The sequence below is a fragment of the Raphanus sativus genome, unplaced genomic scaffold (genome assembly GCF_000801105.2).
Source record: "Raphanus sativus cultivar WK10039 unplaced genomic scaffold, ASM80110v3 Scaffold0779, whole genome shotgun sequence".
NCBI lineage: Eukaryota > Viridiplantae > Streptophyta > Magnoliopsida > Brassicales > Brassicaceae > Raphanus > Raphanus sativus.
The window spans coordinates 1-26,438 of NW_026616095.1; the positions used below are offsets into that span (position 1 = coordinate 1).

At 42.5% G+C, this 26,438-nt stretch overlaps 1 non-coding gene across 1 annotated transcript; it reads right to left on the reverse strand.

Moving 5' to 3' along the window:
- Window positions 1-11,198: 11,198 nt before the first annotated feature.
- LOC130503062 (small nucleolar RNA R71) lies at window positions 11,199-11,305 on the reverse strand. The gene has a single exon (XR_008940624.1). It is a non-coding gene; the product is annotated as a small nucleolar RNA R71 (small nucleolar RNA).
- Window positions 11,306-26,438: the final 15,133 nt, after the last annotated feature.

Here is a 26,438-nt window from a genome sequence, read left to right on the forward strand (position 1 = left end):
TTGGGAAAGACTCGAAGTACAGATTTCTGACGCCGGGGCCTGGGACTTCTGACAGAGATTGTTGTACGAAGACCCGAGCCAGCACGGGCTAGCTGCCCGGCGGCCACGGCCAGCACGGACGCTAGACACCCAGCGGCTACGGCCAGCACGGGCTAGCCGCCCGCGGCCACGGCCAGCATGGGTGCTAGCCGCCGGCGGCCACAGCCAGCACGGGGCTAGCCGCCCGGCGGCCATGGTCAGCACGGGCGCTAGCCGGCGGCGGGCCACGCCAGCACAAGGCTAGCCGCCCGGCGGCCACGGCCAGCACGGGCGCTAGCCGCCCGGCGTCTACGGCCAAGGCCGGGTCGGCTGCTCGGTTCCTTCATTTTACGAGTGTTCGTGTTCGTTATGTTGATGTCGATTCCCGGCATATCTTCCGCAGTCCAAAGCAAACGTGTTAAGGTTCTTCTTGAGACACGCGATGAGTTCTGCTTTCAACGGATCGCGGAGATTGGCTCCAATCTCCACGCACCGCTCTGGGTTAGTTCTCGTCGAGGCAGACCGAAATTACCCGGTTCGCAAGTGGGCTCACGTTTCCCTTCTAGGACCTCAGCTCTTTGCGATTGCCAGAAGATTTCTGGAGGGTCCTGCGATGCTGGTTCGTGGGTTGCTTGCTTTTTTTGGTTTAATTTTGGGCTCGGAGTTTTTTCCGTTTTAACCCAGTGGCCAAGCAGACTTGCGGCGCTTTACGATCTCCTTGTATTGTTTCCACCTGGAGAGGGTTGGAAATTTGAGGCACAGATGGAAAGTCGAGGGGATCGCTCGCATGGAATTTAACAACGGAGTCCCGACGATCGCGTTATTCTGCTGGACCGTCGACTACCAAAAATTCCACAGTCTTCGTGACGCTCCCGGCTCTGACCGAGAGATCGATCGAGCCGAGGGTCATTGTGATGTTTCCTGAGAGTCTGATTATCGGATTGGTGTCGTCCGTGATAGCGTTTAGGTCGATTCCCATCCTCTCGAGGGTTGTTTTTATATAAATATTTGTCGAGCATCCGGTGTCGACCAATATTCGCTACGTCGATGTCCTGGATCGTTAGTCTGATAACGAGGAGTTCGTTGTGAGGTTTGGCTTGACCAGCCATTGCTCTATCCCCGAATGACACGATGTTGCGGACAGGTGATGTGGCCATGCTGATGTTACCAATCGTAGGTTTTTGAGTAAGAGAATCCGACCTCCCCTCCTTCTAGCGCCAAACTGTGGAACCGAAATTCGCACTGTCGATTTTAGTTAAGTTTATCGGAGGAAAGCTAAGTAAACTTAACTTTCCCTGAAGGTCCGGATTCTCTGCGACAACCAACGACAAGTGATCAAATAAACGCGGAAAGGTTTTATTAAGATTTGAGACTGGACCTTAAGGAAGGCTGCCTACGTACCCCTTTCGAGGATCAAGTCGGACGTAGTTCAGTTGGAAGGGTTTGAACAGAGATCGAACTGCCTGGCGGAGTTCGTCTAGTACGAGTGTTAGTCATAGAAACGGGCATGTCGAGAATAATGCCTAGGGTTTCTATGTGCGGAACTCTAAGTAAAAGGATTGTTAGATCCTTCCGAGAGAGACATGAGTCTGCGATTAAGATTTGAGACTGGACCTTAAGGAAGGCTGCCTACGTACCCCTTTCGAGGATCAAGTCGGACGTAGTTCAATTAGAAGGATTTGAACAAGAGATCGAACTGCCTCGGCGGAGTTCGTCTAGTATGAGCGTTGGACATGGAAACAGGCATGTCGAGATTAATGCCTAGGGTTTTCTATGTGCGGAACTCTAAGTAAGCTTAATCGTTGGATCTTTCCGAGAGGAGTAGAGATATGCTAACGTGACGGAAGTAGGACAGGGGCGGCCGGACGTTCTAGGTCTTGCCTTTGCTAGTCTGGCCACCTAAGTCCTACGTTCTCTAAGCTAGCAGGAATTCTCTAAGTCTAAATCTCGGATCTGCCCTAATTTTCGGATTTGCTCTCTCTAGGATTTTCGCTCTGCCTTTCTTCTCTCCCAAAGCTCCTTTATATACTCCTTCTTATGACGGTTATTCTCCTTCTGGGCCGCAAGGCGGGCTTCTTTCCATTTCCGTCGGCTTTCATCGGGAAACTTGACATTTATCTTCGGGAAACTTGACATTTATCCTTCCGGAAATTTAGCATTTATCTTGCTATGTAAAGATAAAACGTAAATCGTCGTATCTATCTCAGATAATCGTAAACGGAATGTCCGATCGTGTTTGGTCCCTTTCGGGCCGTTTCCAGGACTTCCGTTGTTTTACGATTTCTTCGGAAGTTCTTTATTCGTTCGTGGAGTTGAGACGAGTGGTGTATTAGGATAACCATCGCTGTTTCGTACGAAGAATTTAAGATCTTCCTTCCTGTCGATATCTTACGAGTTTCCGAAGTTTTTCCCGACGGTCCTAGATTGGAATAAGAACCGGAGTTTCGTACGCGGAATCTCAATGGTTCGTCCAGCGAGGACTTGGGAAAGACTCGAAATACAGACTTCCGATGGCCGGGGCTGGGATTTCGTGTACGAAAGATTGTTATCCAAAGACCCGAGCCAGCACGGGGCTAGCCGCCCGGCGACCACGGCCAGCACGGGCGCTAGCCGCCGGCGGCCACGGCCAGCACGGGGCTAGCCACCCGGCGGCCACAGCCAGCACGGGCGCTAGCCGCCGGCGGCCACGGCCAGCACGGGGCTAGCCGCCCGGCGGCCACGGCCAGCACTGGCGCTAGCCGCCGGCGGCCACGGCCAGCACGGGGCTAGCCGCCCGGCGGCCACGGCCAGCACGGGCGCTAGCCGCCGGTGGCCACGGCCAGCACGGGGCTAGCCGCCCGGCGGCCACGGCCAGCACGGGCGCTAGCTGCCGGCGGCCACGGCCAGCGCGGGGCTAGCCGCCCGCGGCCACGGCCAGCACGGGCGCTAGCCGCCGGCGGCCACGGCCAGCACGGGGGCTAGCCGCCCGGCGGCTACGGACCAGCACGTGCGTCTCGACGAGGGCTTCAATTTGATATGTTGATCGTTTTCTGAGTCCTCACGGTTTGGGAGAACGGGCTCTTTGAAGTTTCCCGGCGGCCGAACCAGCACCGGGGCTTAGCCGCCCGGCGGCCAGGACCAGCACGGGGGCTAGCCGCCGGCGGCCAGGACCAGCACGTGCGTCTCGACGAGGGCTTCGATTTGATATCTTGATCGTTCTCTGGGTCCTCACGGTTTGAGAGAACGGGTTCTTTGAAGTTTCCCGGCGGCCGAACCAGCACGGGGGCTTAGCCGCCCGGCGGCCAGGACCAGCACGGGGCTAGCCGCCGGCGCCAGGACCAACACGTGCGTCTCGACGAGGGCTTCGATTTGATATCTTGATCGTTCTCTGGGTCCTCATGGTTTGAGAGAACGGGCTCTTTGAAGTTTCAAGGCGGATTCCTTGTCGTTCGGCCTATCCAAACTTAGATCACTTCCCGTTTCTTCCTTATACTTTCGTATGACAAATAGACTTAGCCGTTGATTTCGAGATAACCGTTTTGACCCCAACAGAGAATAACCAGAAATTTGAATAAATCTCATAATTGTTGTGAGCAAGAAGATATCCCACCTTCTATCCAGATGATTCCAGATTAGCCTGTTCGGACATATGCCATTATCTTCATGATTCTTATCAAACCAGGATGAACCACGATCTAAGAAGCTTTATTTGGAACCACTAATCAGTGGGGAATAACCAGGAAGTTGAATAAATCTCATAGGAGTTGTGAGTAAGAAGATATCCCACTTTCTATCCAGATGATTCCAGATTAGCCTGTTCAGAAATATGGCAATATCTTCATGATTCTTATCAAACCAGGATGAACCACGATCTAATAAGCTTTATTTGGAACCACTAATCAGTGGAGAATAACCAGGAAGTTGAATAAATCTCATAGGAGTTGTGAGTAAGAAGATGTCCCACTTTCTATCCAGATGATTCCAGATTAGCCTGTACGGACATATGTAATATCTTCATGATTCTTATCAAACCAGGATGAACCACGATCTAAGAAGCTTTATTTGGAATCAGGAAGTTGAATAAATCTCATAAAATGTTGTGAGCAAGAAAGATATCCCAGCTTCTATCCAGATGATTCCAGATTAGCCTGTTCGGACATATGCCATTATCTTCATGATTCTTATCAAACCAGGATGAACCACGATCTAAGAAGCTTTATTTTGGAACCACTATTCAGTGGAGAATTACCAGGAAGTTAAATAAATCTCATATGAGTTGTGAGTAAGAAGATATCCTAGTTTTATCTAGATGATTCCAGATTAGCCTGTTCGGACATATGGCAATATCTTCATGATTCTTATCAAACCAGGATGAACCACGATCTAAGAAGCTTTATTTGGAACCACTAAGCAGTGGAGAATAACCAGGAAGTTGAATAAATCCCATAGGAGTTGTGAGTAAGAAGATATCCCACTTCTATCCATATGATTCCAGATTAGCATGTACAGACATATTGCAATATCTTCATTATTCTTATCAAACCAGGATGAACCACATTCTAAGAAGCTTTATTTGGAACCATTAATCAGTGGAGAATAACCAGGAAGTTGAATAAATCTCATAATTGTTGTGAGCAAGAAGATATCCCACCTTCTATCCAGATGATTCCAGATTAGCCTGTTCGGACATATGGCATTATCTTCATGATTCTTATCAAACCAGGATGAACCACGATCTAAGAAGCTTTATTTGGAACCACTAATCAGTGGAGAATAACCAGAAAGTTGAATAAAATCTCATAGGAGTTGTGAGTAAGAAGATATCCCACTTTCTATCCAGATGATTCCAGATTAGCCTGTTCGGACATATGGCAATATCTTCATGATTCTTATCAAACCAGGATGAACCACGATCTAAGAAGCTTTATTTGGAACCACTAATCAGTGGAGAATAACCAGGAAGTTGAATAAATCTCATAGGAGTTGTGAGTAATAGATATTCCACTTTCTATCCAGATGATTCCAGATTAGCTTGTTCGGACATATGCCATTATCTTCATGATTCTTATCAAACCAGGATGAACCACGATCTAAGAAGCTTTATTTGGAACCACTAATCAGTGCAGAATAACCAGGAAGTTGAATAAATCTCATAGGAGTTGTGAGTAAGAAGATATCCCACTTTCTATCCAGATGATTCCAGATTAGCATGTTCGGAAATATGGCAATATCTTCATGATTCTTATCAACCAGGATGAACAACGATCTAAGAAGCTTTATTTGGAACCACTAATCAGTGGAGAATAACCAGGAAGTTGAATAAATCTCATAGGAGTTGTGAGTAAGAAGATATCCACTTTCTATCCAGATGATTCCAGATTAGCATGTTCGGACATATGGCAATATCTTCATGATTCTTATCAAACCAGGATGAACCACGATCTAAGAAGCTTTATTTGGAACCACTAATCAGTGGAGAATAACCAGGAAGTTGAATAAATCTCATAGGAGTTGTGAGTAATAGATATCCCACTTACTATCCAGATGATTCCAGATTAGCCTGTTCAGACATATGGCAATATCTTCATGATTCTTATCAAACCAGGATGAACCACGATCTAAGAAGCTTTATTTGGAACCACTAATCAGTGGAGAATAACCAGGAAGTTTAATAAGTCTCATAAGTGTTGTGAGCAAGAAGATATCTCACCTTCTATCAAGATGATTCAAGATTAGCCTGTTCGGACATATGCCATTATCTTCATGATTCTTATCAAACCAGGATGAACCACGATCTAAGAAGCTTTATTTGGAACCACTAATCAGTGGAGAATAACCAGGAAGTTGAATAAATCTCATAGGAGCTGTGAGTAAGAAGACATCCCACTTTCTATCCAGATGATTCCAGATAGTCTGTTCGGACATATGGCAATATCTTCATGATTCTTATCAAACCAGGATGAACCACGATCTAAGAAGCTTTATTTGGAACCACTAATCAGTGGAGAATAACCAGGAAGTTGAATAAATCTCATAACTGTTGTGAGCAAGAAGATATCTCACCTTCTATCCAGATGATTCCAGACTAGCCTGTTCGGACATATGGCATTATCTTCATGATTCTTATCAAACGAAGATGAACCACGATCTAAGAAGCTTTATTTGGAACCACTAATCAGTGGAGAATTACCAGGAAGTTAAATAAATCTCATAGGAGTTGTGAGTAAGAAGATGGTGCGTCCCTTATAAGCTAGGAAGCTAGGATCTCTTGGATGGTATGGTTAAGAGGGTGATCAGGGAGGTTACTAACAGTCATTGGTCGATGGACTTCTCTTCAGAGCAGTGGAAGGCCCAAAGATGTTTAGCTACTCTCTAGACGCAGGATAACCCTGTGTAGTGTCTGAGATGGATCACAGTAGATTACTCTACCCTAGGTGAAGGTTCAATGTTCTTAGGCTGAACAGAGAAAGCACAGAAGCAAGCAAGCAATTTGCTTAAGGTTTTTCTTTGATAAAATTGTCTAAGTTTCAACCAAATGCGGCTACAAGCTTATAAAGCCAAAATATGTCGCCAAAATAAAACCCAAGACCTAACCAGAATGGTTTGATCTAATCCTAAACGAAATTGGTTTCAAATCCTAATTAAAATGGTTTAAAATCCTAATCCTAACCCAAATTGGTTTAAATCAATTACATAATTGAAACACATTAAACCAACATGCTGGCCCTTCTTTTCCCACGGTTTCTCCCTCTTCTCTAGGCCTCACGAGTTTGGCTAAGTGTTGAATGACCTCCTGATGTGCTTTGGCTCTAGCTCTGGTCGTTGGTCCAGTCCAGAATGTGACTAGCTGCTGTTGCTCCTCCTGCTTTTCTGAACTTGAAATACTCATCTCCTGGTTAGATGCACCTTTATCCCCTAGTACAGGTTCAATTAGCTCATCCTCCTCTGAGTCTCCTTCCTCCATCAGCTCCCCATCAGTATCACTCAGCTCCTCATCAGTAAGCTGCTCATCCATGGTCGTACCATCCCCTCCTCCTTTAAAAGGATTTGACCTCAAATCCAGCTCATCTGCAACATAAGGAATTAAATAAGAAACATTAAAAGTGGAGCTAATTGTATACTTCCCTTGGAGATCAATCTGATAAGCATTGTTATTGATTCTTCTCAACACTTTGAATGGACCATCCAGGCGCTTTATCAGCTTAGACTTCCTCTCACTAGGAAACATGTCTTTCCTCAAATGAATCCACACAAGATCTCCTGGTTCCAGCACCAACTCCTTGCGCCCCTTGTTCTTCTTGCGTGCATACACCATGGTTTGAGCCTCAATGTTCTTCTTTACCTGTTCATGCAAAGATCTAACAAACTCGGCCTTTTGATTGCCATCAAGGTTAGCTTGTTCTTTAAAAGGTAAAGCACACAAATCTAAAGGAGATAATGGATTGAATCCATACACAACCTGAAAAGGAGTTAGCTTAGTGGCAGAGTGCATTGACCTATTGTAAGCAAATTCTACATGAGGCAAACAGTCTTCCCAAGTCCTAATGTTCTTATTGATAATGGCACGCAGCAAAGCAGATAAAGTTCTATTGACTGCCTCAGTTTGTCCATCAGTTTGGGGATGACAAGTTGTAGAAAATAGCAATCTAGTTCCTAGTTTTCCCCACAAGGTTTTCCAAAAGTGACTCAAGAACTTGGTATCTCTATCTGACACTATTGTCCTAGGCATTCCATGCAACCTAACTACATCTCTAAAGAATAGTTCAGCTACCATGATTGCATCATCAGTTTTATGACAAGGAATAAAATGTGCCATCTTAGAGAACCTGTCAACAACCACAAAGATACTATCTCTACCTCTCTTTGTCCTAGGCAAGCGTAACACAAAATCCATAGAGATATCAACCCATGGATGTTCAGGAATGGGCAGGGGAGTATACAAACCTGTCGGCTGCACCTTTGACTTTGCCTGCTTGCATATCACACACTTAGAGAATACCTTCTCCACGTCCCTCTTCATCCCTGGCCAGTAGAAGTGGTCCTGAAGGGTGGCGAGTGTCTTCGCAATCCCAAAATGGCCCATTAGACCACCTCCATGAGCTTCCCTGACATATAACTCCCTCAAAGTACCACAAGGAATGCATAGGCGGTTATCATATAAAAGAAACCCTTTAAGCTGATAGTACTTGCCACTAGCATGTTTCTCAGTTTCCACATATACTTCCTTAAAGTCAGGATCATCAGCATAACAAGTTTTAAGGTGTTCAAATCCCAAGAGTTTGGTTTCCATAGAGGTTAAGAGAGCATACCTTCTGGAGAGTGCATCAGCAACTACATTCTCCTTACCTTGTTTGTAGTGGATGACATATGGAAAAGTTTCAATGAATTCAACCCACCTGGCATGCCTCCTGTTGAGTTTCTGTTGCCCTTTGAGGTGTTTAAGAGACTCATGATCTGTATGGATCACAAACTCCTTTGGCCAGAGGTAATGCTGCCACATCTGTAGAGCTCTCACCAGTGCATACAGTTCCTTATCATAAGTGGGATAGTTCAATGCAGCACCACTCAGTTTCTCACTGAAATAAGCAATGGGTCTCTTCTCCTGCATCCGCACAGCCCTAATACCTACTCCTGAAGCATCACACTCTATTTCAAAAGTTTTAAGAAAGTTAGGCAGCACAAGTAAAGGAGCAGTGGTTAGTCTTTCTTTCAACAATTGAAATGCCTCTTCCTGGTCAGAACCCCAAGTAAACCCCACACTCTTCTTGATAACCTCAGTCAATGGAGCAGCAATGGTACTAAAGTCTCTCACAAACCGCCGGTAAAACCCAGCAAGTCCATGAAAACTCCTGACCTCTCCAACAGACTTAGGTGTGGGCCAGCTCTTGATGGCTTTCACCTTCTCTTCATCAACTTTCAGGCCCTGAGAAGTCACAACAAAACCTAAAAAGACAAGGTTATCTGTCCCAAAGGAACACTTCTTGTAGTTAGCAAATAAACTTTCCTTTCTAAGCACATCAAGAACCTGCCTTAGGTGATCTCTGTGTTCATTCATGGTTTTACTATAGATAAGAATATCATCAAAATAGACAACCACAAATCGACCAATATAAGCTCTCAGGACATGGTTCATCAATCTCATGAATGTGCTAGGTGCATTTGTCAATCCAAAGGGCATAACTAACCATTCATACAATCCTAGTTTAGTTTTAAAAGCAGTTTTCCACTCATCTCCTTCTTTCATCCTAATCTGGTGGTATCCACTTTTCAAATCAATTTTAGAAAAGACACATGAACCATGTAACTCATCTAACATATCATCTAAACGAGGGTGATATATGGTGTTTTACACATCATTGTATATATGTTTTCTAATTGGTTTTCAAGTCTTTATCGAGTCTTTCTAGTCCTTTTCGAGTCATTACAGGTCTGGAGTTGCACTGGATGGGAGATGGACCTGCTGGAACAAAAGAAGCAGAAAACAGTGCAGTTTGGTGATTTTCACGCAGAACAGTCTGATGACTGTTCCCGATCAAGCGGAACAAGCAGACGGAGTGATCCCGCGGTTGTTCCCGACGAATAAGGAAAATACAACATCTCGGAATTTGCCCTAATTATCCTCTTTTTCTCTCTGGCCGCCTGTGGCTTTTGATATAACTTCTTTTTCTATTTTTCTACATCATACTACGCTACTTTTCATAGAGAAACAGACTCTAGAGCTTTTTACTTTGGGATTTACTTATTTGTAAAGGGAGAAGGATCTCTACACTCTTGAGAAGAATCCTGAACCCTATCTCTTTTATTTTATTGATTCAGCATGTTTTCTTCATCTGATATATCTGTGTTCTCAGTTGCTATGGCTGAGTAGTCGGCTAGCTTGTCTAGGGTTCTAGGGTGTTGATTTCGTGAGCTAAACATAGATAAGTGAATCCATTGATTGTCTTCATTCATAAATGTTCTTATTGCTTGCATTAAACTGGCCGCTTAATGTTAGATCATAGGTTTAACCTGTTCATTAACCGTGTAATAGGTTGCTAGATCTGTTTTGAATGAGCATTGCATCCCTAATCAGCGAAAGTAGATATTAGGGTGTTTTGTGAACCTATCGGACCTGATCTCTATTGCTTGCGATCGCTTCTCACCTCAACGACAGTTAGACAGTGAGATCGATCAGCATAGGGAGCAGTACTACGACAGTGGACTGTTCTACTTGAGTGATCCGAGTTCTAGACTGTTCTTATTAGCACTTGAATAATTGTTTAGCTCACAAGTTTTAACACCCGATGAGTAACCCTAGGCTGGCTTCTTTTTAATTTGCGAACTTTAATTAATCTTGTTACTTGTTTCTCACGAAACCTCAATCTCAAAACCCCATCATTGTTTTAGCTAAGTATTGATCCCATAGAAATAAAGTGTAATCGTTGGTCTCTGTGGATTCGATCCTAAAGTGCTACATCGACATACCATTCGATTGTGGTAGTGTGCACATTAGGTTAATTGGTGTGCGTGAACACGAATATCAATTTGGCGCCGTTGCCGGGGACCATCTTTTTACCTTTATTTTTCGGTTATTTATTTAGTCTAAGACCTCTAACTTGCTCTTTTCTCTTTGTTGCAGGAGATCGCAAGGTTTAGAAAATCAGAACAGACAACAGCCAAGGCCTACTGACACCACCATGGGTGATCACGGTCATCAGGATGATCTTGCTGCAGCAATGCAACTGATGCAACAACAGATGCTTCAGATGCAGCAGACCATCCAAGCTCAGGAAGCAGCTGCAGAACAATCTGCTCAACAGGCTGCTCTCGCGCGGCGGGAACAAGCAGCGCAGACTGTTCCAATCGGGGAGAGAAACCTTCCGCGGAACATTCCTACTACGCGTTCTGCCATTGTTCCTCCACTCTGCACCAGGCAGGACTTCGAGATCAAGCCTGCTCTGATTGATCTAGTGCAGAGAAAAGTGTTCTCTGGTCTCTCTGCAGAAATTCCAATGGAGCATATTGAGAATTTCGAAAAAGTCTGCAGTTTTACTCGTGCGAATGGTGTGCCACCAGACTACATCAAGTGCATGTTATTCCCATTCTCTCTTGATGGAAAAGCTGCACGGTGGTTGAACTCCCTCCCTACCGGCTCTCTCACTTCATGGGAACAGGTCCGATCAGCGTTCCTCAACCATTTCTACTCTAAGGCGAGAACAGCTGCATTGAGGAACAAGATCACTTCATTCAGACAGCTCCATGATGAGCCTTTTTGTGACGCATGGGAGCGCTTCAATGACTACCAGAGAGAATGCCCTCACCATGGATTTGATGATGATTACCTCCTGGGCATTTTCTATGATGGGGTGGACTGGAAATACCAAGGTGCTCTAAACTCTTCGAGCAATGGAGACTTCATGACTCAGACCACTGATGGAGCGCTCAAGCTGATTGAGAACATGGCAGCTAGCTCAGCCAATGAGAATCAGGAGAGCAACCGCTCCAAGGAAGTCAACAGTGTACACACCCAGAAAATTGATGAGCTGACAGCTAAGGTCGATCAGCTACTGCAGAACAACCAGGCACAAGGATCTGGGTATCAGAACACCACCCCGCAGAGCAATCAGCAAGCTGTTCCAGCCGCGAGTGCTCCAACTGCAGGGAACAGTCCGCCAGATGATCTGAAAAATCTGAACATTATGATGCAGCAGATGCTCCAGAGCCAGCAACTTCAAGTCAAGGCACTGAATCAGGTTACCACAGACATCAACACCGGGATGGACAGCATGTTCACCGAGCGGAATTCAAAATATGATACTGTGAGCAACCACATAAAGAAGATTGATGTTCAACTTGCTCAAACTGCTGAAACTGTTAAAAACAGCAAGAGATCATTCGTGGAAAAAGTGTGATGAATCCTAGGGTTGAGCACTGTAATGCAACCGAGCAGAGACGTGAGAAATCTGAGGAAAAACAAGCGGAACAACTGTTCGATGAGACTGTTCTGGGCGCAGAACAGAGAACAGTGCAGTCTGCTAGCTCTAGAGCGACTGCTCCCGCGACTGCTCCCGCGACTGCTCCCACTCCCGACGGATCTACTGATATTCCACCAGTGCGAGTCTATGTTCCTAAGGTTTCCTATCCGATTCCACCTAGACACCTGAAGGTGTTGCCTAAGGTTGATGACCCTGGAAAATTTGCTTTTCCATGTTCCATTGCTGGAGTAGAATTTGAGGAAGCTCTTTGTGACTCTGGATCTTGTGTGAATCTTGTCTCAAAGGCGATTGTAGACAAGTTGGGCATTGCTGATGTTGAGCCTTCTCAGGTGACTCTGACTTTTGCAAACTCTTCCAGAGCAGTTCCTTATGGCACTATTCGCAACCTTCCTGTCCAAGTTGGGGACTGTGTTCTCCATACTGAATTTCAGGTTGTTGAGATGAACAAGGATCATGAGATGCCCTTGATCTTAGGAAGGACATTTATGGCTACAGTAGGAGCAATCGTTGATATGCCTAATAAGAGAGTCTCCTTCTCCCACATCAACAAGAATGTCTTCTATCAGGCTGTTCCCACCAGATTTCAGAAACTATACGCCTCTTGCATCTCAGTGTTTAGTGGAGAAAAGCTGAAGGTTGTTCCAAGGAAGGAGCTTGGTAAAAACAGTGAGTTCAAGGAAGTCTTGAATGGAGATCCTCAAACTGATACCAAGAAACTCAGTAGGAATGCAAGGGTGAAAGAGAAAGTCCAGAAGAAAAGGATCAAAGGAGATCCTACTATGACTTTGACACCTCACTGGTGTGATGAGAAATTCATTGAGTATGAGGTAAAGTGCAAGGGTACCTCTAAACCTTTCTCTAAAGTCAGAGTTATTCTCACTGATGAGCTGCAAGAGAAAGGAAAAGCTGCTGTGAAAGGGTTGTTGAGCAGAGTTTTGAAGCTGAACATGTCTGATTGTGGAGCTTGTTTTGAAACAAGCCCTCGTGCTCAACCCGACTGATTCCTGTCACCAAGTCAAGCTAATGACTTTAACCAAGCGCTTGGTGGGAGGCAACCCACTGGTAAGTGTAAATATAACTTGGTTTTGTTTGTGTTTGCTTATTTTCGTTTTAGTTTATTGAGTTTCAAGTCAAAAAGAAGAAAAATTCGAGATACTTCGAAAAATTCTGGGTTGCAGAAACGGAGCTCCCTGTTCTGCAGGAGCCAAGAACAACCGCCCAGGTGAAAATCTGGCGACAGAACACCCAGAATTTTTCGGAGCACCCGCTCCAGGTAAGTATCTCGACCAAAAAAATTGTAAATTCTTGTTTTCACCTTCTCTATGATTTATTTTCACACCGAGACGTTGTGAAGTAAGTCTGGGGGAGGGTCTTCGTCGTTTACTAACTCGTTTCTTTCTTTTGTTTTTCTCTTGAGTCAGTTTGAGTCAGTTTTTAGGATCGAGTCAGTCAAAGTTTTGTGGGAATTAGGACCTTATTCTGTGTTGATCACTAACCACCTCGTGCTTTAGTTGTCTTATTCAGTGACCTTAGCAGTGGCGAAAGACACACATGTGGACCCGGAACACCCTGACATATCTCACTTGATTCTCCAGAAGTTCTCAGCCGATCAGGTTACACTGGGTAGACTTAACTCCAAATAACTTGAACCTAATCTTGACTGAAATTCTTCTTGTTATGGGCACTAGATCAGGGAAACGAGAACTACACTCAGAACTTCTTATTCTTTCTATCCATCTTGCTGTTCCTGAGTGGCTAGCTCATCTTTAGCTAGTTCCCACCCTGAACCTTAGCCTTTATTCCACCTTCATGCATTTGTTTTTCAGTGTTATATGTGCAGATATGTGCAAAAAGGTCGGAGAGGAAAGGATCGACGCAGCCTCTTACTCGTTACTGCTGCGCAGATTCAGCCAGAAGGAGAACAAGCAGATTAAGGGAGCAACCACTCCATAACCAATGAGCTGTTCAAGAACATGGGTGGAGAACCAGAATGATTTGAATCAAAACCACCAGTGGCATCCTTGACATCACATATTACTTCCTTCTTCGTCACCTCATCATCTCTTTTTGTACTTGTAAAAAAAAAAAAATTAATTAATTAAAAAAAAAAAAAAAAAAAATCTATCTTTCATTTTGTTTAGCATATGGTGATGGAGAAGGAGAAGAATTCAGGATACATGAGCCACTGGAAAGGTCGAGCAGAAGAGTGGGTATCAATATGAAGGGATGAGGAGCAGACAGATGAGCGGAGCAGTCTGATGATTGTTCTCGAACGAAAAGAACAGTCACTCCTGAGATAGCAAAACGAGTAAGGGGCTGTGGACATCAATGGAGCCGTCCTCTCACGACTATTTTGCGCGATATCCTGCATCCACTACGAAAAGTTGGTAGCCCCTAAACACTCTTTAGCTCCACCATAAAATTAGCCTGTTCCACACCTAGCCCGTCTACCCTGAATAGTGCCTGTGATGAGAAGCTCACACTGCTCTTAAATGAATGTAGGGAGTTCTGTCTCGATAGTGTTGCTTTTTCAGGTTTGAGATGTAGAGTATGGAGCCGATTTTCGAACAGCAGTCAGTGGGGTTCTGGTAAGGGTGTGTTGTCCTAATTTACTGGTTGTATGGTTCTTCGTGGTTAAGGTATGGTTGCTGAGAATAGGAGAGTTCCCACACTTTCAAACCTTTCTCCCTTTTCTTGATACTTGGTCTTGTTCGAGGACAAACAAGGATCTAAGTCTGGGGAATTGATATATGGTGTTTTACACATCATTGTATATATGTTTTCTAATTGGTTTTTAAGTCTTTATCGAGTCTTTCTAGTCCTTTTCGAGTCATTACAGGTCTGGAGTTGCACTGGATGGGAGATGGACCTGCTGGAACAAAAGAGGCAGAAAACAGTGCAGTTTGGTGATTTTCACGCAGAACAGTCTGATGACTAATCCCGATCAAGCGGAACAAGCAGACGGAGTGATCCCGCGGTTGTTCCCGACGAATAAGGAAAATACAACATCTCGGGATTTGCCCTAATTATCCTCTTTTTCTCTCTGGCCGCCTGTGGCTTTTGATATAACTTCTTTTTCTATTTTTCTACATCATACTACGCTACTTTTCATAGAGAAACAGACTCTAGAGCTTTTTACTTTGGGATTTACTTATTTGTAAAGGGAGAAGGATCTCTACACTCTTGAGAAGAATCCTGAACCCTATCTCTTTTATTTTATTGATTCTGCATGTTTTCTTCATCTGATATATCTGTGTTCTCAGTTGCTATGGCTGAGTAGTCGGCTAGCTTGTCTAGGGTTCTAGGGTGTTGATTTCGTGAGCTAAACATAGATAAGTGAATCCATTGATTGTCTTCATTCATAACTGTTCTTATTGCTTGCATTAAACTGGCCGCTTAATGTTAGATCATAGGTTTAACCTGTTCATTAACCGTGTAATAGGTTGCTAGATCTGTTTTGAATGAGCATTGCATCCCTAATCAGCGAAAGTAGATATTAGGGTGTTTTGTGAACCTATCGGACCTGATCTCTATTGCTTGCGATCGCTTCTCACCTCAACGACAGTTAGACGGTGAGATCGATCAGCATAGGGAGCAGTACTACGACAGTGGACTGTTCTACTTGAGTGATCCGAGTTCTAGACTGTTCTTATTAGCACTTGAATAATTGTTTAGCTCACAAGTTTTAACACCCGATGAGTAACCCTAGGCTGGCTTCTTTTTAATTTGCGAACTTTAATTAATCTTGTTACTTGTTTCTCACGAAACCTCAATCTCAAAACCCCATCATTGTTTTAGCTAAGTATTGATCCCATAGAAATAAAGTGTAATCGTTGGTCTCTGTGGATTCGATCCTAAAGTGCTACATCGACATACCATTCGATTGTGGTAGTGTGCACATTAGGTTAATTGGTGTGCGTGAACACGAATATCAGAGGGATAGGATGTCTGTACTTAACTGTGATGTTGTTAATGGCCCTACAATCAACACACATACGCCAGCTACCATCCTTCTTTGGCACCAGCAAGACTGGTACAGCACATGGACTCAAGCTCTCCCTGATGTGTCCCTTCTCCAAGAGTTCATTGATCTGCTTCTGAAGTTCCTTAGTCTCTACAGTGTTAGTCCTGTAAGCTGGCCGATTGGGTAAGGTAGCTCCTGGTACAAGATCAATCTGATGTTCAATGCCTCTGATGGGTGGCAATCCCACTGGATTATCTTCTGGGAAAACATCTTTGTAGTCCTGCAAAAGAGTTTCAATTTCTGGAGAAATAGACATTGCTTGATTAGTCTCAGTTAGTACACCCTTACAAAGCAATAAAACCAAAGCAGGTTGGCTAGCCAAAGCATTTTTAATATCTCCAGAAGTAGCCATTAAGTTAAGCTTACTTACCTGCTCAGCCTCCCTTACCAGTAAGGCCTTTGCTTCTTCTTTCCTACGCTTGAGGGTGATCTGATCTTCCTGGACCTCTTGTGGTGTTAAAGGTACCAGTGTGATTTGCTTTCCTCCTTGTAGAAAAGAATGCCTATTAGTGAAGCCATCATGAAGTGCTCTCTTGTCATACTGCCAAGGTCTTCCCAACAAGATGTGGCTGGAATCCATAGGTAACACATCACAAAGGATCTCATCTTGATACCTCCCAACAGAGAGGGGCACTTTCACTTGCTTGTTCATCTTCAACTCGCCTGTATCATTCAGCCATTGCAGCATATATGGGCGTGGGTGTTTTTGAACTGAGAGACCAAGCTTCTCCACCAGTGTCTCGCTAGCAGCATTGGTACTACTTCCTCCATCAATGGTCAAGCTGCAAACTTTATCCTTGATTAGACACCTTGTATGAAACAAGTTCTCCCTCTGCTCAGTTTCTTTGGATTTGGCTTGAACATTCAAAGCTCTCCTAGTAACCAGCATCTCTCCCTTAACAGGGTATTCTACATCCTCTTCATCAGATTCTCCCTCAGGCTTCTCATCCTCAGAAATAACCTCTCCATTATCTAGAACTATCATGATCTTCTTACTGGTGCATTCACTAGCATAATGGCCATATCCTTGACATCTGTAGCACTTGATGTTCCTGGTTCTGGATGGTGGAGTGGTTTCCTTGCCCTTGTCATCTCGGCTGGTTGTGGTACTGGTTGACCCACCACTCTCCTTTGGTCGGCTGTAGGCTTTATCATCCTTAGCATAAGATGATTTGGATGCAGAACTAGTAGGATAGCGAGTGTTACTTCTCCTCTTGTTCTGTTGTTCAATAAGAATAGCCTTGTGTACCATCTCTTCAAGAGTAGCATAGTCTTGCATCTCCAGCCTGTCTTGGATGTCCCTGTTTACTCCATCTAAAAACCGAGCCATAGTAGCTTCCACATCCTCATCAATTTTGGCTTTGATCATGAGTGTTTCCATCTCCTGGTGATACTCCTCCACACTCTTAGAGCCTTGAGTAAGTTTCCTGAGCTTCTTGTGGAGATCTCTGCCATAATGAGCAGGTACAAATCTAGCTCTCATAACCTCTTTCATCTCATGCCAAGAAGTTACTTGTTCATCACCATCTCTTCTCCTGATATTTGAAACATTCTGCCACCAGTTGATAGCATAGCCTTCAAATTCAGTAGCAGCAAGTCTCACTTTCCTCTCCTCAGTGAGCCTTTGACATTTGAAAACAGATTCAATCTTTTGCTCCCATTCCAGATAGACATCAGGATCAGCTTTTCCTTGGAAAGATGGTATCTTAAGCTTAAGATTTCCAAAGTGATCTTCTCCATAAGGGCGCCTGTTATTGGCTCTGAGAGGGCGTTCATCATCTGCATCTTCAGCCAACTCTTCTTGCTCATCAGCTACCACAGCAGGGGCTGCTCTCCTGGCACGTATGGGCTGTCTTGCAGCTACTTCACGAATCCCTCCTGCTCCAGCTACTCCAGCTGCACCTGCAAGTTCATTGTTAGGAGGAATAACATGAGCATATATTTGTTCAGCATGCCCTTGTAGTTGGCGTGTAACTTCAGCAATCATAGCTTGGAATTGCAACTGATCAAGAGCAATTCGCTGGACTGGCTCTCCTGCATTGTCTCCATCACGTCTCTCTTCAGCCATCTTCCTGCAACAAACTCTTAACAATGGGTTTGTTTAATAAACCCTCTCTCACTCAGTTTCCTGCCTGTGCTTGCTCCCTTACTTTCCCAAGAGTTCAGATTAGATCAAAGCTCAATCACCTAAGATCTAGCTACAACCTAAAGTGATTAGATAGAAAGTATTAAGAGATTTAGGCACCAGCTGGCTTTACCACCCTTAGCTGGATTTCTCTTCAGCTTATGTTTTTTTTTTTTTTTTTGATTTGGATCAGAGATCTCTTTTCTTTTTTTTTTTTGATTCAAGGGTTGGCCCAGCCGGCTTACAACAGATAGAAAGAAAAGAAGTGTTTGGTGGTGATAGATGGTTGACAGGAGCAGAGAACAAACCTAACCTCCAAGGGGCTCTGATACCACTTGGTGCGTCCCTTATAAGCTAGGAAGCTAGGATCTCTTGGATGGTATGGTTAAGAGGGTGATCAGGGAGGTTACTAACACTCCTTGGTCGATGGACTTCTCTTCAGAGCAGTGGAAGGCTCCAAAGATGTTTAGCTACTCTCTAGACGCAGGATAACCCTGTGTAGTGTCTGAGATGGATCACAGTAGATTACTCTACCCTAGGTGAAGGTTCAATGTTCTTAGGCTGAACAGAGAAAGCACAGAAGCAAGCAAGCAATTTGCTTAAGGTTTTTCTTTGATAAAATTGTCTAAGTTTCAACCAAAAGCGGCTACAAGCTTATAAAGCCAAAATATGTCGCCAAAATAAAACCCAAGACCTAACCAGAATGGTTTGATCTAATCCTAAACGAAATTGGTTTAAAATCCTAATTAAAATTGGTTTAAAATCCTAATCCTAACCCAAATTGGTTTAAATCAATTACATAATTGAAACACATTAAACCAACATGCTGGCCCTTCTTTTCCCACGGTTTCTCCCTCTTCTCTAGGCCTCACGAGTTTGGCTAAGTGTTGAATGACCTCCTGATGTGCTTTGGCTCTAGCTCTGGTCGTTGGTCCAGTCCAGAATGTGACTGGCTGCTGTTGCTCCTCCTGCTTCTCTGAACTTGAAATACTCATCTCCTGGTTAGATGCACCTTTATCCCCTAGTACAGGTTCAATTAGCTCATCCTCCTCTGAGTCTCCTTCCTCCATCAGCTCCCCATCAGTATCACTCAGCTCCTCATCAGTAAGCTGCTCATCCATGGTCGTACCAGAAGATATCCCACTTTCTATCCAGATGGAACCACTAATCAGTGGAAAATAACTAGGAAGTTGAATAAATATCATAAGTGTTGTGAGCAAGAAGATATCCCACCTTCTATCCAGATGATTCGAGATTAGCCTGTTAGGACATATGCCATTATCTTCATGATTCTTATCAAACCAGGATGAACCACGATCTAAGAAGCTTTATTTGAATCCACTAATCAGTGGAGAATAACCAGGAAGTTGAATAAATCTCACTGGAGTTGTGAGTAAGAAGATATCCCACTTTCTATCCAGATGATTCCAGATTAGCCTGTTCAGACATATGGCAATATCTTCATGATTCTTATCAAACCAGGATGAACCACGTTCTAAGAAGCTTTATTTGGAACCACTAATCAGTGGAGTATAACGAGGAAGTTGAATAAATCTCATAATTGTTGTGAGCAAGAAGATATCCCACGTTTTATCCAGATGATTCCAGATTAGCCTGTTCGGACATATGCCATTATCTTCATGATTCTTATCAAACCAGGATGAACCACGATCTAAGAAGATTTATTTGGAACCAATAATCAGTGGAGAATAACCAGTAAGTTGAATAAATCTCACAGGAGTCTTGAGTAAGAAGATATCCCACTTTCTATCCAGATGATTCCAGATTAGCCTGTTCGGACATATGGCATTATCTTCATGATTCTTATCAAACCAGGATGAACCACGATCTAAGAAGCTTTATTTGGAACCACTAATCAGTGGAGAATAACCAGGAAGTTGAATAAATCTCATAGGAGTTGTGAGTAAGAAGATATCCCACTTTCTATCCAGATGATTCCAGATTAGCCGGTTCGGACATATGGCAATATCTTCATGATTCTTATCAAACCAGGATGAACCACGATCTAAGAAGCTTTATTTGGAACCACTAATCAGTGGAGAATAACCAGGAAGTTGAATAAATCTCATAGGAGTTGTGAGTAATAGATATCCCACTTTCTATCCAGATGATTCCAGATTAGCCTGTTCAGACATCTGGCAATATCTTCATGATTCTTATCAAACCAGGATGAACCACGATCTAAGAAGCTTTATTTGGAACCACTAATCAGTGGAGAATAACCAGGAAGTTGAATAAATCTCATAGGAGCTGTGAGTAAGAAGACATCCCACTTTCTATCCAGATGATTCCAGGTAGCCTATTCGGACATATGGCAATATCTTCATGATTCTTATCAAACCAGGATGAACCACGATCTAAGAAGCTTTATTTAGAACCACTAATCAGTGGAGAATAACCAGGAAGTTGAATAAATCTCATAACTGTTGTGAGCAAGAAGATATCCCACCTTCTATCCAGATGATTCCAGATTAGCCTGTTCGGACATATGGCATTATCTTCATGATTCTTATCAAACGAAGATGAACCACGATCTAAGAAGCTTTATTTGGAACCACTAATCTGTGGAGAATTACCAGGAAGTTAAATAAATCTCATAGGAGTTGTGAGTAAGAAGATATCCCACTTTCTATCCAGATGGAACCACTAATCAGTGGAGAATAACTAGGAAGTTGAATAAATATCATAAGTGTTGTGAGCAAGAAGATATCCCACCTTCTATCCAGATGATACAAGATTAGCCTGTTAGGACATATGCCATTATCTTCATGATTCTTATCAAACCAGGATGAACCACGATCTAAGAAGCTTTATTTGGAACCACTAATCAGTGGAGAATAACCAGGAATTGAATAAATCTCATTGGAGTTGTTAGTAAGAAGATATCCCACTTTCTATCCAGATGATTCCAGATTAGCCTGTTCAGACATATGTCAATATATTCATGATTCTTATCAAACAAGGATGAACCACGATCTAAGAAGCTTTATTAGGAACCACTAATCAGTGGAGAATAACCAGGAAGTTGAATAAATCTCATAAGAGTTGTGAGTAAGAATATATCCCACTTTTTATCAGATGATTCTAGATTAGCCTGTTCGGACATATGACAATATCTTCATGATTCTTATCAAACCAGGATGAACCACGATCTAAGAAGCTTTATTTGGAACCACTAATCAGTGGAGAATAACCAGGAAGTTGAATAAATCTCATAGGAGTTGTGAGTAAGAAGATATCCCACTTTCTATCCAGATGATTCCAGATTAGCCTGTTCGGACATATGGCAATATCTTCATGATTCTTATCAAACCAGGATGAACCACGATCTAAGAAGCTTTATTTGGAACCACTAATCAGTGGAGAATAACCAGGAAGTTGAATAAATCTCATAGGAGTTGTGAGTAAGAAGATAGATATCCACTTTCTATCCAGATGATTCCAGATTAGCCTGTTCGGACATATGGCATTATCTTCATGATTCTTATCAAACCAGGATGAACCACGATCTAAGAAGCTTTATTTGGAACCACTAATCAGTGGAGAATAACCAGGAAGTTGAATAAATCTCATAGGAGTTGTGAGTAAGAAGATATCCCACTTTCTATCCAGATGATTCCAGATTAGCCTGTTCGGACATATGCCATTATCTTCATGATTCTTATCAAACCAGGATGAACCACGATCTAAGAAGCTTTATTTGGAACCACTAATCAGTGGAGAATAACCAGGAAGTTGAATAAATCTCATAGGAGTTGTGAGTAAGAAGATATCCCACTTTCTATCCAGATGATTCCAGATTAGCCTGTTCGGACATATGGCAATATCTTCATGATTCTTATCAAACCAGGATGAACCACGATCTAAGAAGCTTTATTTGGAACCACTAATCAGTGGAGAATAACCAGGAAGTTGAATAAATCTCATAGGAGTTGTGAGTAAGAAGATATCCCACCTTCTATCCAGATGATTCCAGATTAGCCTGTTCGGACATATGGCGTTATCTTCATGATTCTTATCAAAGAAGATGAACCACGATCTAAGAAGCTTTATTTGGAACCACTAATCAGTGGAGAATAACCAGGAAGTTAATAAATCTCATAGGGTTGTGAGTAAGAAGATATCCCACTTTCTATCCAGATGTAACCACTAATCAGTGGAGAATAACTAGGAAGTTGAATAAATCTCATAAGTGTTGTGAGTAAGAAGATATCCCACCTTCTATCCAGATGATTCCAGATTAGCCTGTTCGGACATATGCCATTATCTTCATGATTCTTATCAAACCAGGATGAACCACGATCTAAGAAGCTTTATTTGGAACCACTAATCAGTGGAGAATAACCAGGAAGTTGAATAAATCTCATAAGAGTTGTGAGTAAGAAGATATCCCACTTTCTATCCAGATGATTCCAGATTAGCCTGTTCGGACATATGGCAATATCTTCATGATTCTTATCAAACCAGGATGAACCACGATCTAAGAAGCTTTATTTGGAACCACTAATCAGTGGAGAATAACCAGGAAGTTGAATAAATCTCATAGGAGTTGTGAGTAAGAAGATATCCCACTTTCTATCCAGATGATTCCAGATTAGCCTGTTCGGACATATGGCAATATCTTCATGATTCTTATCAAACCAGGATGAACCACGATCTAAGAAGCTTTATTTGGAACCACTAATCAGTGGAGAATAACCAGGAAGTTGAATAAATCTCATAGGAGTTGTGAGTAAGAAGATATCCCACTTTCTATCCAGATGATTCCAGATTAGCCTGTTCGGACATATGGCAATATCTTCATGATTCTTATCAAACCAGGATGAACCACGATCTAAGAAGCTTTATTTGGAACCACTAATCAGTGGAGAATAACCAGGAAGTTGAATAAATCTCATAAGTGTTGTGAGCAAGAAGATATCCCACTTCTATCCAGATGATTCCAGATTAGCCTGTTCGGACATATGGCATTATCTTCATGATTCTTATCAAACCAGGATGAACCACGATCTAAGAAGCTTTATTTGGAACCACTAATCAGTGGAGAATAACCAGGAAGTTGAATAAATCTCATAGGAGTTGTGAGTAAGAAGATATCCCACTTTCCAGATGATTCCAGATTAGCCTGTTCGGACATATGGCAATATCTTCATGATTCTTATCAAACCAGGATGAACCACGATCTAAGAAGCTTTATTTGGAACCACTAATCAGTGGAGAATAACCAGGAAGTTGAATAAATCTCATAGGAGTTGTGAGTAAGAAGATATCCCACTTTCTATCCAGATGATTCCAGATTAGCCTGTTCGGACATATGCCATTATCTTCATGATTCTTATCAAACCAGGATGAACCACGATCTAAGAAGCTTGATTTGGAACCACTAATCAGTGGAGAATAACCAGGAAGTTGAATAAATCTCATAGGAGTTGTGAGTAAGAAGATATCCCACTTTCTATCCAGATGATTCCAGATTAGCCTGTTCGGACATATGGCAATATCTTCATGATTCTTATCAAACCAGGATGAACCACGATCTAAGAAGCTTTATTTGGAACCACTAATCAGTGGAGAATAACCAGGAAGTTGAATAAATCTCATAGGAGTTGTGAGTAAGAAGATATCCCACTTTCTATCCAGATGATTCCAGATTAGCCTGTTCGGACATATGGCAATATCTTCATGATTCTTATCAAACCAGGATGAACCACGATCTAAGAAGCTTTATTTGGAACCACTAATCAGTGGAGAATAACCAGGAAGTTGAATAAATCTCATAGGAGTTGTGAGTAAGAAGATATCCCACTTTCTATCCAGATGATTCCAGATTAGCCTGTTCGGACATATGACAATATCTTCATGATTCTTATCAAACCAGGATGAACCAATATGTAAGAAGCTTGATTGGGAACCACTAATCAGTGGAGAATAACCAGGAAGTTGAATAAATCTCATAGGAGTTGTGAGTAAGAAGATATCCCACTTTCTATCCAGATGATTCCAGATTAGCCTGTTCGGACATATGGCAATATCTTCATGATTCTTATCAAACCAGGATGAACAACGATCTAAGAAGCTTTATTTGGAACCACTAATCAGTGGAGAATAACCAGGAAGTTGAATAAATCTCATAGGAGTTTGTGAGTAAGAAGATATCCCACTTTCTATCCAGATGATTCCAGATTAGCCTGTTCGGACATATGGCAATATCTCATGATTCTTATCAAACCAGGATGAACCACGATCTAAGAAGCTTTATTTGGAACCACTAATCAGTGGAGAATAACCAGGAAGTTGAATAAATCTCATAGGAGTTGTGAGTAAGAAGATATCCCACTTCTATCAGATGATTCCAGATTAGCCTGTTCGGACATATGGCAATATCTTCATGATTCTTATCAAACCAGGATGAACCACGATCTAAGAAGCTTTATTTGGAACCACTAATCAGTGGAGAATAACCAGGAAGTTGAATAAATCTCATAGGAGTTGTGAGTAAGAAGATATCCCACTTTCTATCCAGATGATTCCAGATTAGCCTGTTCGGACATATGGCAATATCTTCATGATTCTTATCAAAACCAGGATGAACCAATATCTAAGAAGCTTGATTGGGAACCACTAATCAGTGGAGAATAACCAGGAAGTTGAATAAATCTCATAGGAGTTGTGAGTAATAGATATCCCACTTTCTATCAGATGATTCCAGATTAGCCTGTTTCGGACATATGACAATATCTTCATGATTCTTTCAAACCAGGATGAACAGATTGCCTGTTAGACAAATGGCAATATATCATGATTCTTATCAAACAAGGAATGAACCACGATCTAAGAAGCTTTATTGGAACCACTAATCAGTGGAGAATAACCAGGAAGTTGAATAAATCTCATAGGAGTTGTGAGTAAGAAGATATCCCACTTTCTATCCAGATGATTCCAAATTAGCCTGTTCGGACATATGACAATATCTTCATGATTCTTATCAAACCAGGATGAACCACGATCTAAGAAGCTTTATTTGGAACCACTAATCAGTGGAGAATAACCAGGAAGTTGAATAAATCTCATAGGAGTTGTGAGTAAGAAGATATCCCACTTCTATCCAGATGATTCCAGATTAGCCTGTTCGGACATATGGCAATATCTTCATGATTCTTATCAAACCAGGATGAACCACGATCTAAGAAGCTTTATTTGGAACCACTAATCAGTGGAGAAAACCAGGAAGTTGAATAAATCTCATAGGAGTTGTGAGTAAGAAGATATCCCACTTTCCAGATGATTCCAGATTAGCCTGTTCGGACATATGGCAATATCTTCATGATTCTTATCAAACCAGGATGAACCACGATCTAAGAAGCTTTATTTGGAACCACTAATCAGTGGAGAATAACCAGGAAGTTGAATAAATCTCATAGGAGTTGTGAGTAAGAAGATATCCCACTTTCTATCCAGATGATTCCAGATTAGCCTGTTCGGACATATGGCAATATCTTCATGATTCTTATCAAACCAGGATGAACCACGATCTAAGAAGCTTTATTGGGAACCACTAATCAGTGGAGAATAACCAGGAAGTTGAATAAATCTCATAGGAGTTTGTGAGTAAGAAGATATCCCACTTTCTATCCAGATGATTCCAGATTAGCCTGTTCGGACATATGGCAATATCTTCATGATTCTTATCAAACCAGGATGAACCACGATCTAAGAAGCTTTATTTGGACCACTAATCAGTGGAGAATAACCAGGAAGTTGAATAAATCTCATAGGAGTTGTGAGTAAGAAGATATCCCACTTTCTATTCCAGATGATTCCAGATTAGCCTGTTCGGACATATGCAATATCTTCATGATTCTTATCAAACCAGGATGAACCACGATCTAAGAAGCTTTATTTGGAACCACTAATCAGTGGAGAATAACCAGGAAGTTGAATAAATCTCATAGGAGTTGTGAGTAAGAAGATATCCACTTTTCCAGATGATTCCAGATTAGCCTGTTCGGACATATGGCAATATCTTCATGATTCTTATCAAACCAGGATGAACCACGATCTAAGAAGCTTTATTTGGAACCACTAATCAGTGGAGAATAACCAGGAAGTTGAATAAATTCATAGGAGTTGTGAGTAAGAAGATATCCCACTTTCTATCCAGATGATTCCAGATTAGCCTGTTCGGACATATGCCATTATCTTCATGATTCTTATCAAACCAGGATGAACCAATATCTAAGAAGCTTTATTGGGAACCACTAATCAGTGGAGAATAACCAGGAAGTTGAATAAATCT